Source organism: Mustela nivalis, assembly GCF_964662115.1.
Source record: "Mustela nivalis genome assembly, chromosome: 5".
Lineage (NCBI taxonomy): Eukaryota > Metazoa > Chordata > Mammalia > Carnivora > Mustelidae > Mustela > Mustela nivalis.
In genome coordinates, this window is record NC_139024.1 from 102,936,985 (window position 1) to 102,949,658 (window position 12,674).

A 12,674-nucleotide genomic window follows, 5' to 3' on the forward strand; every position below is an offset into this window, starting at 1 on the left:
TACCAAATTATGAATCTTGTGAAGATTTTTTTTGTTTTAATTTATTTATTTTACAGACCCGTTTTGCTCACTGGAAACTTAAAACTAGTAAGAGAAAGAAGATGTGTTCATGAATAACAGCTGTGGGGATCATAATTAAGGGCTTATCGAAAGGAATCACTGTCTTTCAGAAGCATATAAGAAGCCTTCATGGAAGAGACTGTATTGAAAAGGGATCTTAAGAAAGTGGTAGGATTTCCACAGGTGAAGGAAATTAGAGAGAAAAACACTACTTTTACTACACAGATGTAAAGACATAAGCAGAAGTGTGAAAACAGGAATCAGATAAAGCAATAATAATAATGCTAATATTTATTATTTGTTGAGTATTTGTGATGTGGTGCTAAATTAAGCCAAGGTGTTCTAATACTCTTTAATACTTATTACACCCTACAGGAGGAGAGGTATTATTATCCCTGTTTTACAGAAATACAAATACTGATGGAGTGCCCAGGTGGCTTGTTGTTAAACAGAAATACAAATACTAGCTCAGAGAGCTTTAATAATTTGGCTGAAGTCTAACAGGTAATGAAAAGTCTAACAGGGGTGAAAGTCCAGAAATTGTGTTCATATTTGCCTGGCTCTAAAGCTTGTGATATTTATAGGATGTTTATGCTGCACAGGTCAAGCAAAGAAAGTTCCAAGAACAGGCAGTGGTCAGCCATGTTCACTGCTACTGAGAAGTTACATAAGAAAACTGAGAACTGACTTTGGAGATGATAGCAGGGAGGTCACTGTTTGCTTTCAGAGGGTCAGTTTCAGAGTTTTGTTAAGGCTAAATTCTTGATACAGTAGATTCCAGAGAAAATGGTCAGTGAGAAAGTGGAAACATGGATTACAGATAATTCCTTAGAAGAATTTAACTGCAGAGGGAAGCAGGGAAACAACACAGTACCCCTGGGCAGTGATTTGGGATGAAGGGAAGGATATTTGGCTTTACGTTTTATTTGTTGATGAGAATGAGCCAATAGAGACAGAAGAAATGATGATATGGAAAAGGAGATCGTTAGAGGATCAAAGGCCTTGAGTTGGTGCTGGCTGGGATCCAGTACACTTGTGGAAGGGTCATCTTGCAGACAGGAGCAGTGATAGCTTCTTGTAACCGAAGAGAGACAGAGGACCTGGGTACAGATGCAGGCTGATGTTTCGGTGCTGGGAAGATAAGGCCTTTTTCTGACTTTTTATTTTTGGTGAAACAAGAAACAAGGTTATCATTTGAGAGGATGGGCAAGGGGTCTAATTAGGAGTGTAGGATGGAATTGCGCAGAATATGTTGCATTCCCTGTCTTATTCTGAAGATCACAGTATGAAGTATGGGTTGCTTGCCTTATGGAGGAAGCACAGCTGCAGTAATAGAGAAAACAGGCTCAAATCAGCAATGTTGAAAGAAGAAAATCCTACCAAAGCCTGGAGATCATCTCCACAGACACAGATCTGAGCAGCCCAAAGTGAAATGAAAAACAGATCTCAAAGTATATAAATCATCATAGATCCTGACAGTTAAACATCCATAAGGCAGCAGGCAGGAAGAACTGAACCTGCTGGCTCTGAAAGAGTAATTGCCATGTGATTCTCAAGTTTGTGTTTCCATACAAATATAGCTAATATAGTATTGGTTGAGTTAGGTGACAAGTTCTGTAGTAGCCTTGGAGAAAGGGTTGGAGAGGTGAAGAAGAGCAGCTAGGGGGCTTCTAGCGATAAGAGAGTTAATGTACATTTATCCTAAATGAAGAAATAAAACAAGGAAATTCAGAAATAAAACAAGGAAATTTCACCGAAAACAAGAAAATAAAAAAAAACAAGTGTAGCTATGAAATAGAGGTGAGATTTGATCAACTAGAAGATTAAACAAATTTTTGACACAAGTATGCATTTACAGTCTTTTAGATAGTATTCTGAAAGTCTACACTCATCAGAAATTTATTTCTTTATTTTGACATTTAAAAATCATATAAATCGGTTACATAAAATTAGCTTACATGTAACACTCGCTTACATGGTGCTTACAATGTGTCTGGTGCAAAGAGATTTACATACTATTGTACTCATTTACCAGGAACAACTCTGAATTACATATATTGTTACTATACCCATTTTACACTTGGGGAAACTGGAACATAGAAACCTGCCAGAATCACACAGTATGCAATGAGTAGAGAGCTAGGCTATAAACCCAGACTAGTTTTGCCATACTGCATGATCTACTAGTTAAGGATTATTATGCGATAGGCATATTAAAATTAAAATCCTGGATGAAAAAATATAGAAAGTGGGGAAATAATTGTACCAGGAAACTAGTGCAAGGGCCACTAACCGGATCTTTGAGTTGCTTAATACTCAGGATGCAAACAGGACCAGGATTCGCAAATCTGCAGATTGAGCAGGACTGTTGCCTATGGGATCCGTTATAATAGGAACCAGTTTATAATGTCACATGATGCATGTTATGCTGTCTCGTGTCCTGTCAAAATTCATATCTTGAGGTTTTAATCCCTAGTACCTCAGAATTTGACAGTTTGGGGACCTAGGGCCTTTAAAAAGGTGATTAGGTTAAAATGAGGCCCTTAGGGTAGGCCTAATCCAATCAGAATGGTGTCCTTGTAAGAAGAAGAAATTCAAGATACAGAGAGACACCATATATGTGCACACACAGAAGAGAGACCACGTGAGAAGAGAGCAAGAAAAATGGCCTTCTGCAAGCCAAGGACTGAGGCCTCAGGAGAAACCAAACCTGCTGACATCTTGATCTTGGACTTTCTGCCTCCAGAAGTATGAGAAACAAATTTCTGTTTTTTTAAGCCACCAGCCGGTGGTGTTTTGTTATGGCCTCTTAAGCAAACTGATACAATGGAGTTGTAATTTTGGAACAAAACTGTTTAGGTGGACCACAGGGCAAAAGTAGGGATTTTGACCAAGTTTGTTCATCAGCGGGCTGTGTAGGAAGAAAGCTTTAGGCCAGATTATCACCTCTGTAGAACCAGACAACCCCAGCAGCTATCCAAGTATGACAGCTGAAATCCAATGGTGATTTCATGTTATCTAAAATTTATGTACTGGCAATTTTCCCCTGCACATTTCAAGGAAATCTGGGAAAAAAGCAGAAGACACTTTCACATTAACCGGGTGACCCTGCATTATATGATTTTCTTTGCCCCCCCCCCCCGCCAAAAAAAATTCAATGACTTTTTTAAAATCTCTGCTTTTATTGTAGCTACACACTTTTGTAAAAGCAACTTGCAGAAACATGTTCTAAAAATTGACATTTTCAGGTAGCTCCAGGCACTGCGTGGGGCACTGAAGCAACCCTCTAGGCACGTTGACCTCAGCCTTTCCCTGCACCAAGTTCCGATCGCAGCAGGAGATTTGAATTCATTATGAAAGGGAATTCAGCTTTCAGAACTGGGTACCATATGTCTTCCTTGGTGATAAGGTTGACATTTGCATCCATTGAAAATACATAAGTCAAGTCATTCTTGTGCTAATTCTCCTGGGGAAGAACCTGCAGCTGACTTAAATCCAAGCGCTGACAGGCTGCAGCCCTGGGATCCTACAGGTTTTCACATCAGCGCATATTCCAGAAGGTGTAAGGCAGTCATCCCTTGGAATTTTGAAACAGACAATAGACAAAGAGGTAAAGGGAAGTTAAGGTTTTTGCTTTTTCTTCTTTGGCTCTCTTGGCACACACTGCTCACATAGACTTTCCGTTCTATATAATTTTCATTTGTTTCTGTTTATTATTAAATTTCTCTATCCCAAATTTTTAAAAATCTGCTTGTGCTCTGTGTTAATTGAAAAATGTGTATGTTACCTTATATCAGCACAGAATTGACAAAAATGCATTTGCTGAGGTTTCTCGTTGTTCACTACATTCTATCAGTGATCTATTATGACTTTGGAGTAATAATTTATGAAAGGACCTGAATGAAAAGTGAGTGACAGAAATAATTATTATTTTCTGACTAATATGACCTTGATAAATTTAAAACATTCATATTCAATTACCAGGTATGAATAAGGACTATTAATGTATACTTATTTTTAATTGATATTTTGTATCTTAAATGTACTCAAGTTCTTGCTTTATTATTTATTTGACTTTGATCAAACCACCATACATCACCAATCACAGTTACTTAATACATACATAGTCCTGCAAACAGTAGAAATAATATTTTTAATTATTTAGTGATCAGTTATACATCTTGGATCTTTGGACAAGAATGTAATCACTTAACATTCTCACTAGAGGACAGGTAGGGATGTGGGCTTAATACAACTTTAGTTCATTAATGTTTATTGGATATTTGAATGTCTAAGACTTCTTTTTTCTTAAAAGAAGATTATTTTATTTATTTGACAGAGAGAGATCACAAGTAGGCAGAGAAGCAGACAGAGAAAGGTGGGGGGGGAAGCAGACTCCCTGCTGAGCAGAGAGGCCCATGCGGCACTCGATCTCAGGACCTTGAGATCATGACCTGAGCTGAAGGCAGAGGCCTAACCCACTGAACCACCCAGTGCCCCTAAGACTTCTTTAAACACTTAAGTTATAAGGAAAAAATTAGCCTTTATTTTGTCATTTTATTACCGTCTTTTCATGCAACCGTGCAAAAGATTTTGCATGTACAAAAATATATAAAAGTGTAGGGTAGTGGGAAAAACAAATGGGAAAAACTCAAGAGAGCCTGACTTTTCATCTTGTTTCTGCCGTTGATTTTCTGTGTGTTCTTAAACAATAAACAAGACTTGTCTCATTTTCCTCATTTATAAATAGCAGCAATATGACCTTTGCTATCTACTGTTTCTTGTGATTTAAATTAGCTAATACACAAGAAAGCATTTAGAAATGTTATGTAAGTATTTTTTACTATTAGTGGAGGTTTGTGCATTGTTCAGCCTGAATCAGAGAGTTAGCCAAAGCATGAAAAGATTTTTTCGTAAGTATTTTTACCGCCGTACAGAAACTGGACTCTGCCTGATTACTTTCTCTATTTTAATAACACTCTTATGAATTAAAAAACTATATTCAATGAGTGTCGTTTAATTTTGTGTACATCTTTTACTGAGCAGGGTACGTTGCTATGGTAGCTACTTGATAGAAGACTGGATGCATTCTAAATGAACGAATCATCCAATAAATGCAGATATTTCCAAGGTATTTGATTCTTTAAAAAAGGAAAGAAAATTAGATAATATTGTAAAATAGGTTTATGCCGTATCATTTAAAATGAGCATTGAGGGGTGCATGGGTGGCTGTCAGTTGAGCACATGATTGACTTGATTTTGGCTCATGTCATAATGTTAGGGTTGTGAAATTAAGCTCCTCTTTAGGCTCTGTTCTCAGCGTGGAGTCTGCTTATGATTCTCTCCCTCTCTCTCTGTTCCTGCTCACACTCTCTCATACACGCTCTCTAAATAAACAAATAATCTTTAATAAATAATTAAATAAGCATTGATTCCCAGTAATAATATAAACTGTGAAGGAAAAAAAAAACCAACCTCTCCCCCCAAATTATTTTTCTCTACTATTTTAATATATGTGTCATTTGACAAATTACCCATCATTGCTATTTCTCCTTGTCATACTCTTAAAAGAAAACATGTTTAGCCTCCACCATGAGACTTCTTGGATGTGCAGTTGGAGGACAATGGGCTGGAGGCAATAAGCGTGAAAGACTTTTTAAAAGTTGTAGCGGCGTGTAGGCAGCCAGGAAGGACATGGGATTGAATATGTAAGACAACAAACATCAACCTAAAACTGAATGGATCTGTCCTGACCAGGTTTAAAATTTGAAAACAGAGCTTTCCTTAATGTAATGGAAGATTCAGGAGATGCTCCTTGCTTCTGTCTTCCTTTTCTCCCTCCTCCTTTTTCTTTCCTTTCTTCTTTCCATTCCTCTTCCCCCCCCCCTTCCTTATTCCTTACCTCTTTTTTCCTTCCGTTCTTGCTCCTTTTTCCTCTCCCTCCACCCATCACTCCCCTCCTTTCTCTTCTTGCCCTCTTGCCTTCAGCTCTTCGACTTCTTTTTACCCCCTTTCTGGGTTTATAAATGATTATCCTTTTCTGATATTCCATAGCTATTACCTTTTGCTTTCAGAGAAATAATTTCTCTGCTTTAGTAGAAGAAACAATGGGGAATGGCCTTCTCCATAATTTCCTTTGACCATCTTCTTGCCAATGATATTAAGGTTTATCAACATTTCATAAGATATTACGTTTCACTCTTTTTTTCCCCTTATACTTAGGTCATTGACTAAATATAACAGGTATCATCACCCAGAAAATATTGAATCGTGCCAGTAAAACATGAATTCAAATAGCTATTTTTGTCACAAAAATTACTTATCTTTTTTTTCCCATGATAAGTTAGCCTGGAAGGTATATTTACCTAAGAGGACATTCTGCCTATGGCAGATATTTTATTTCAATGAAACGATAACTGGAGTTTTGAAAAATTAAATACCTATTAGCTAAAAAGTATTACAGATAATACTGTGAAGCCCTGACATTTTGTGAGGAAACATATCAGAACTGATGTGGGAAACAAAGGCAAGAGAAAAATCAAATTTCCTTAGTACCTACAGCTCATTGGCACGTCCTTGAAATAGGCAGAGCAACGTTCCTCTAGGAACTCAGCTGCCTTGATGTTAATGCTTTGCTAAGGGCACGAAACAATCTTAGCCTGACCCCACAGGATCCTGTAAGTCTACTTTAACGTATAAAAATTCCTTTGGAAACATCCTTTATCTCTCCCCCATTGGATACATGTTGGCAATCATCCTCCAAGCATATGGCCCACTGACAGACATCTGAAGAATCTCATGACTGAATTTTAACTAAACAGTAATAAATGACCTTTTTCTGATAATAGCTAGCCTCCTCAGGATCCTGGGAACCTTGTTTCCAAAGTACCTTGGAGGCTTGAGGTATGCCTAACCCCATCTCAACTTGGAAATATGTAACAGTCACTTATCACAACCCCAATGCAGCTCTTTTTGCCCATGGGTCTTGTCCCGTGCTTTTTTTTTTTTTTTTTTTTTAAGATTTTATTTATTTCTTTGACACAGAGAAAGAGAGATCACAAGTAGGCAGAAAGGTAGGCAGAAAGAAAGGGGGAAGCAGGCTCCCTGCTGAGAAGATAGCCCAATGTGAGCTTGACCCCATGACCCTGAGACCATGACCTGAGCGGAAGGCAGAGGTTTAACCTACTGAACCACCCAGGTGCCCTGTCCTATGCTTTAATAAAACCACTTTTTTGCACCAGAGATGTCTCAAGAATTGTTTCTTGGCCATTGGCTCCAAATCCCAACATCTTCCTACATCAAGAACCATATATGGGGCATCTGAGTGGCTTAGTCATTAAGTGTCTGCCTTCAGCTCAGGTTATGATCCCAGGATTCTGGGATCAAGCCCCACATCGGGCTTCCTGCTCAGAGGGAAGCCTGCTGCTCCCTCTCCCATTCCCCCTGCTTGTATTTCCTCTCTCTCTTTCTCTCTGCCAAATAAATAAGTAAATAAATAATCTTTAAAAAAATACATATGTTGGATGTTTCAGCCCTATTTTTTTAATGATTCTATTCTATTTTCATTGTTTGGATGATACCTGTTCACACTGGGGAGAGCTATTTGCTTTACTCAGCCCACCAATTCAAATGCTGATCTTTTCTAGAAACACCCTCACAAACACACGGGTTACAATAATATGTAACAAGACATCTGGGCATCCTTTGGCCCAATATAATTGACACATAAAATTAACCATCACGGTTATGTAATCTGCATTTGAACTATCAGTGGTACAATGTTACCTTTACAAAAAATTTAATTATAAAACTTTATATAATATCTCTATAATGATATTTCATAATAATTGTATTTAAATTGAGTTTGTAACATTAATTTTTCTGTAGCTGAAAAATGTAATAAATATCTCATCCAAGACTGGCATTAGAATATTTTATGCACATCAGATTTTATTATTTCAATGGTTTTTATTCTGGTTGCTCTATGCTAAACTTGCTTCTCTGAGTTTATTATCCATTTCTCTCTCCATGTATGAAACCGTTTCCTTGTCCATCAATATAACCTCAATGTAATGAAATTTTTAATTAGTCTCTCCTATCTGAAACCATGGTTTAATTTTCTTCCACTGTAAGATGATTTCTTTTCCCCAAATATAGATGTTTCTGGGACTCAACTGTTTGAAATATGTGTGTCTTTTAAACCTAAAATACAGATTGTTTCCCAGCTATTGTGCATTTGTGCCATTGCATACAAATCAAGGACATAAATTTCTCAAATCATATGTAAACAGCTCATTAATGTAAAGTATATAACTATATGCAAATTGACTTATAAGGGCTAATAGTTTGTACAGGTATTAAAATTAAAAAGTTTGAGCTAAATGTGTTTTTGGACCATCAAATACTGTGCACTACAAATTATCTTTTCTGTGAGACAGATTTACCTGACTTATTTTTACTTTCTCATCATGACTTTTTATTAATCAATAGTGAAATTTAGTTAATAGAAATAATAATTCACTGCATATTCCCACAGTCCAGTTTTTGACCATAGCATATACTGCATTTTTCCTCCTTGTATTTTAATTTAGGTTTGTTTTCTTTACTGAATTATAAATCCAGTCTAAAAGGACCAGGCCTTTTCCTTTGGTGCCTCTCATAACATTTCAATTAAGTGCTTAATGACAGATTGTTAAGTATGAAATTTTGAGGGGTTTTGTAAGCTAACAAGTTAAAACACAGCAGAAACATGAGACCTCTGGATCATAGAACAGAACTTTTACTCATAAAACATCTTATCCTGTTCTGACATCTTGGTCTATGCAGGCCATGTGGTAAGAGCCAGATTTACACCATAGGAGAAGAATTCTGAAATATGAAACTTGGAGTTTATTTGGGGTGGCTGGCGTGTCTGCCAATCCTCCCTTTTGGAAAGAGAAAGAAGACCTTTGGTCTGGAATGTAAACAAATCCTCTCTGAGAAGATGGAAGAGAGGGTACCACTCTACTACCCTGCAATGTAAGCAAATGGATCTGGGAAGATACATCTTTTTTCTGTCTTTAGGGTTGCTATTCAATCATCTTTTATTCCAGGCGCTGGTGCCTTTTGCTCAGAAAGCAATAATCAAGCAGAAACATGGCAATATTCATGGAATATTTTCTCTCAGAACTTATAAGGTGACATACAATGTATTGTCCAAGTTGGGACACTTTTGAAAGTGAAAAGAGTATCATTAATTTTTTTTTTTGCCAGAAACATATCGTGAAAGACAAAGGCTGAGAAACAACTTCAGATACAAGAAGACAAGAGAGAAGCCACCTAAATTTAGTGTGTGATCTGGCAATTAACCATCATGGCCTTACCTCAGGGATAAGACTTGCACCAGTGCTATTTGCTGTGAGAAAAGAAATCTGTCTCTGATCCAGAAGATGTAGTACATGCATTCAGGACAAATTAATGAAAATAAAAATTAAAAATCCAACAGAAATCTATTAGAAGTTCTAGAAAATAAAAGGTATGAGTATTCTGTAAACACAGAAGAGAGCTACTACCATTCTTCAGAATTTGGTTGAATCTGAAAGACATACTCGTTTGGCAGAGGAGGATCCATAATGGTTCTCAGTTTTGTGTGTGTTTCAGTTGGCACACATGGCAAGTTTCACTCTGTAAATTTATGAAGTGGTACCTGTTCATTTCTCCCCTCATTCTGAAGGATTATTTGAGAAAAACAACATAATAACGATGAACATTTTTTCATGTGTCTGTTAGCCATTTGTATGTCTTCTTTGGAGAAGTGTCTGTTCGTGTCTTCTGGCCATTTTTTGATGTGATTATCTGTTTTGTGTGTGTTGAGTTTGAGGAGTTCTTTATAGATCTTGGATATCAACCTTTTGTCTGTAGTGTTATTTGTGAATATTTTCTCCCATTCTGTGGGTTGACTGTTTTGTTGACTGTTTCCTTTGCTGTGCAGAAGCTTTTGATCTTGATGAAGTCCCAAAAGTTCATTTTCACTTTTGTTTCCTTTGCCTTTGGGGACAGGTCTTGAAAGAAGTTGCCCCAGCCGATGTTGAAGAGGTCACTACCCATGTTCTCCTCTAGGATTTTGATAGATTCCTGCCTCATGTTGAGGTCTTTTATCCATTTCAAGTTTATCTTTGTGTATGGTGTGAGAAAATGGTTGAGTTTCATTCTTCTATACTTAGCTGTCCAATTTTCCCAGCACCATTTATTGAAGAGACTATCTTTTTTCCCATTGGGCATTTTTTCCTGCTTTGTTGATGATTCGTTGACCATAGAGTTGAGGATCCATATCTAGGCTCTCTACTCTTCCACTGGTCTATGTATCTGCTTTTGTGCTAGTACCTTGCTGTCTTGGTGATCACAGCTTTGTATTAAACCTTGAAATTAGGCAACATTATGCTGCCAGCTTTGTTTTTTCTTTTTCAACATTTCCTTAGCAATTCAGGGTCTCTTCTGGTTCCATATAAATTTTAGGATTGTTTGTTCCAGGTCTTTGAAAAATGCCAGTGGACTTTTGACTGGGATGGCACTGAAAGTATAGATTGCTCTGGGCAGTATAGACATTTTAACAATGGTTATTCTTCTGATCCATGAGCATGGATTGCTCTTTCATCTTTTTGTGCAGAGCCAATCAGACCACAGAGCCAATCCCACCTGTGGAAGATGGGACTTGTTAATTAAAATCTGTCAGTTTCAGTGTCTTAAAAATGGAAAGTTCACGTTTAACTCAAAGAGTTGTTGGGAGAGGTAAATGAAATAACCCATGTTAAGTGCTTAATGTAGTGTTTAGAAATACTTGGCCCTAAATGGGTGTGTCTTCTCTTTCTTCTTTTTAGTGCTTTCTTTGACCACTTTGTAAAAGACCATCACAATTATAAAATTGAGTAATTGAAGGACATGTATCTGTTATTTACCTATCTTTGCAAATATTGCATTCTTGGATTGGGGTTTTGTACATGTTGATCTTATGTTGGGAATTGACAGCATATAGTGAGCATGTACAGAATAACCTTGCTTAAGCAGGTAGCAGTAGATGAGGAATCTTAAGAGAACCACTGGACTTGGAAGCCTACTTTATTAGTTACCTATATTCAGGATTATAAATAATCTGAGTGTTTTAGCCACATTCTAAACTCTTCAGCTCAAAACAAATTAATAGGAGAGACCATGCCATTTTACTTCATTCACAAATGTGTACACTTTATTGAAATTATTTAAATATTGTAGTGAAAACTTTTCCCTTTGAAATTTCTATAGATTCACAATCTAAAAACATAAGACATACAGATTTCTCCAGCTATTTGCTTTGTAATATATCTGTTTTCACTTCCAGAATGATCACTTTTTAGTGGGATAGTATTGTTTGAAACGGAGGCTAGCTACCGCAGAGCTGTGAAACCCAGACTTCAGCCACTCTTTATTTCTGAAGCTAAGAACTACTAGGCTTTCAGGGTGAATTTGAGTCATGTTTGGTTTATAATAATAGGAGCTGAAAGTCATTCATTCATGATCTTCTGATTACATTGGCTGATCTTTGTTTCTTCTCTCACCATTGTTTATAGTGTAACAGCCATGGACATAAATATTCCCATGAATGTAGAAGATAGTCATGTACATATATTGATGGAGATTAGAAGGAAGACCACTAAGGGCAGTGTTCTTACTCTTTTAGGAGCCAGTCAGATATTAACTTCCTCCAATATTTAAGAGCTTAAACTTTGGAGTGGGATAACCAAGATTCTAATCATGGCTTGGTCACTACTAAATTTTTTTTAAAAAATTGTTCTGGTATAAATTAACACAGTAGGCATTATATACCAGAACATACACAAAGTACATATGATAAGCAGGTTTCATCATATGGATTTTCTTCCTAGAAAAACTACTTAGCTTTATTTTATAAACTGAAACCATTTGCTAAGGCTTTTGAATAGCTGGACAAGATTTTTCTTCACTTAGTCTTGCATGCGTGCACACTTAATCAGATCATTCTCTAGTAGTTTACATGAATTTGCATAGGTAATCAGTGTATCATTGCTTGTACACCTTATATGTCTATAATTATGATGACTGTTCTGCCTATTACAACCATATTAAGAGTCCATATAATGAATTAAGTAAGGTCTCCTATTGTGCAATTCATTAGCAATACTCCTGCTCCAGCCAAGTACAAGAAAAAACAGTTTAGGGAAAGGAACTGACTGATACATATGGATGTGGTCATTAGTTTTATAACAGGCCTAATCATTAAAATGTTTTGTCAAAGCAAATGTTTTGAGTTGGTAAATCCTGCTATTTCAAGGGCATTTCCTCGTATAGAAATGGCACATTTTGCCTCCACCAGTGGTACCACATTGAGAGGCCTCTCCTGTCTGCTCTTAAACCTGTTTATATGATCAAACAATTAAATGTATTCGAATAGTAGACAAAGTAGAACATTCAAAGGTAAGCAACACTATAATCCCTGAGTTTGTTTTCCAAGGTCATATTTGTCTATCATAATTTTGCCTGGTGGATCAATATAATCTGAGTCATTTCTATGCAGTACTTGGTAGAAATTTTGTTTCTGTTACTTCAGCCCCTTGATGTTTCCA

At 36.8% G+C, this 12,674-nt stretch overlaps 1 long non-coding RNA gene across 1 annotated transcript in view; it reads left to right on the forward strand.

Moving 5' to 3' along the window:
- Positions 1 to 9,581, forward strand: part of LOC309865094 — a 327,841-nt gene extending 318,260 nt beyond the window's left edge. The window contains exon 5 of the long non-coding RNA XR_014311949.1: positions 9,313 to 9,581. This is a non-coding gene — a long non-coding RNA (uncharacterized lncRNA). The remainder of the gene's footprint in view (positions 1 to 9,312) is intronic.
- The last annotated feature ends 3,093 nt before the right edge of the window (positions 9,582 to 12,674 follow it).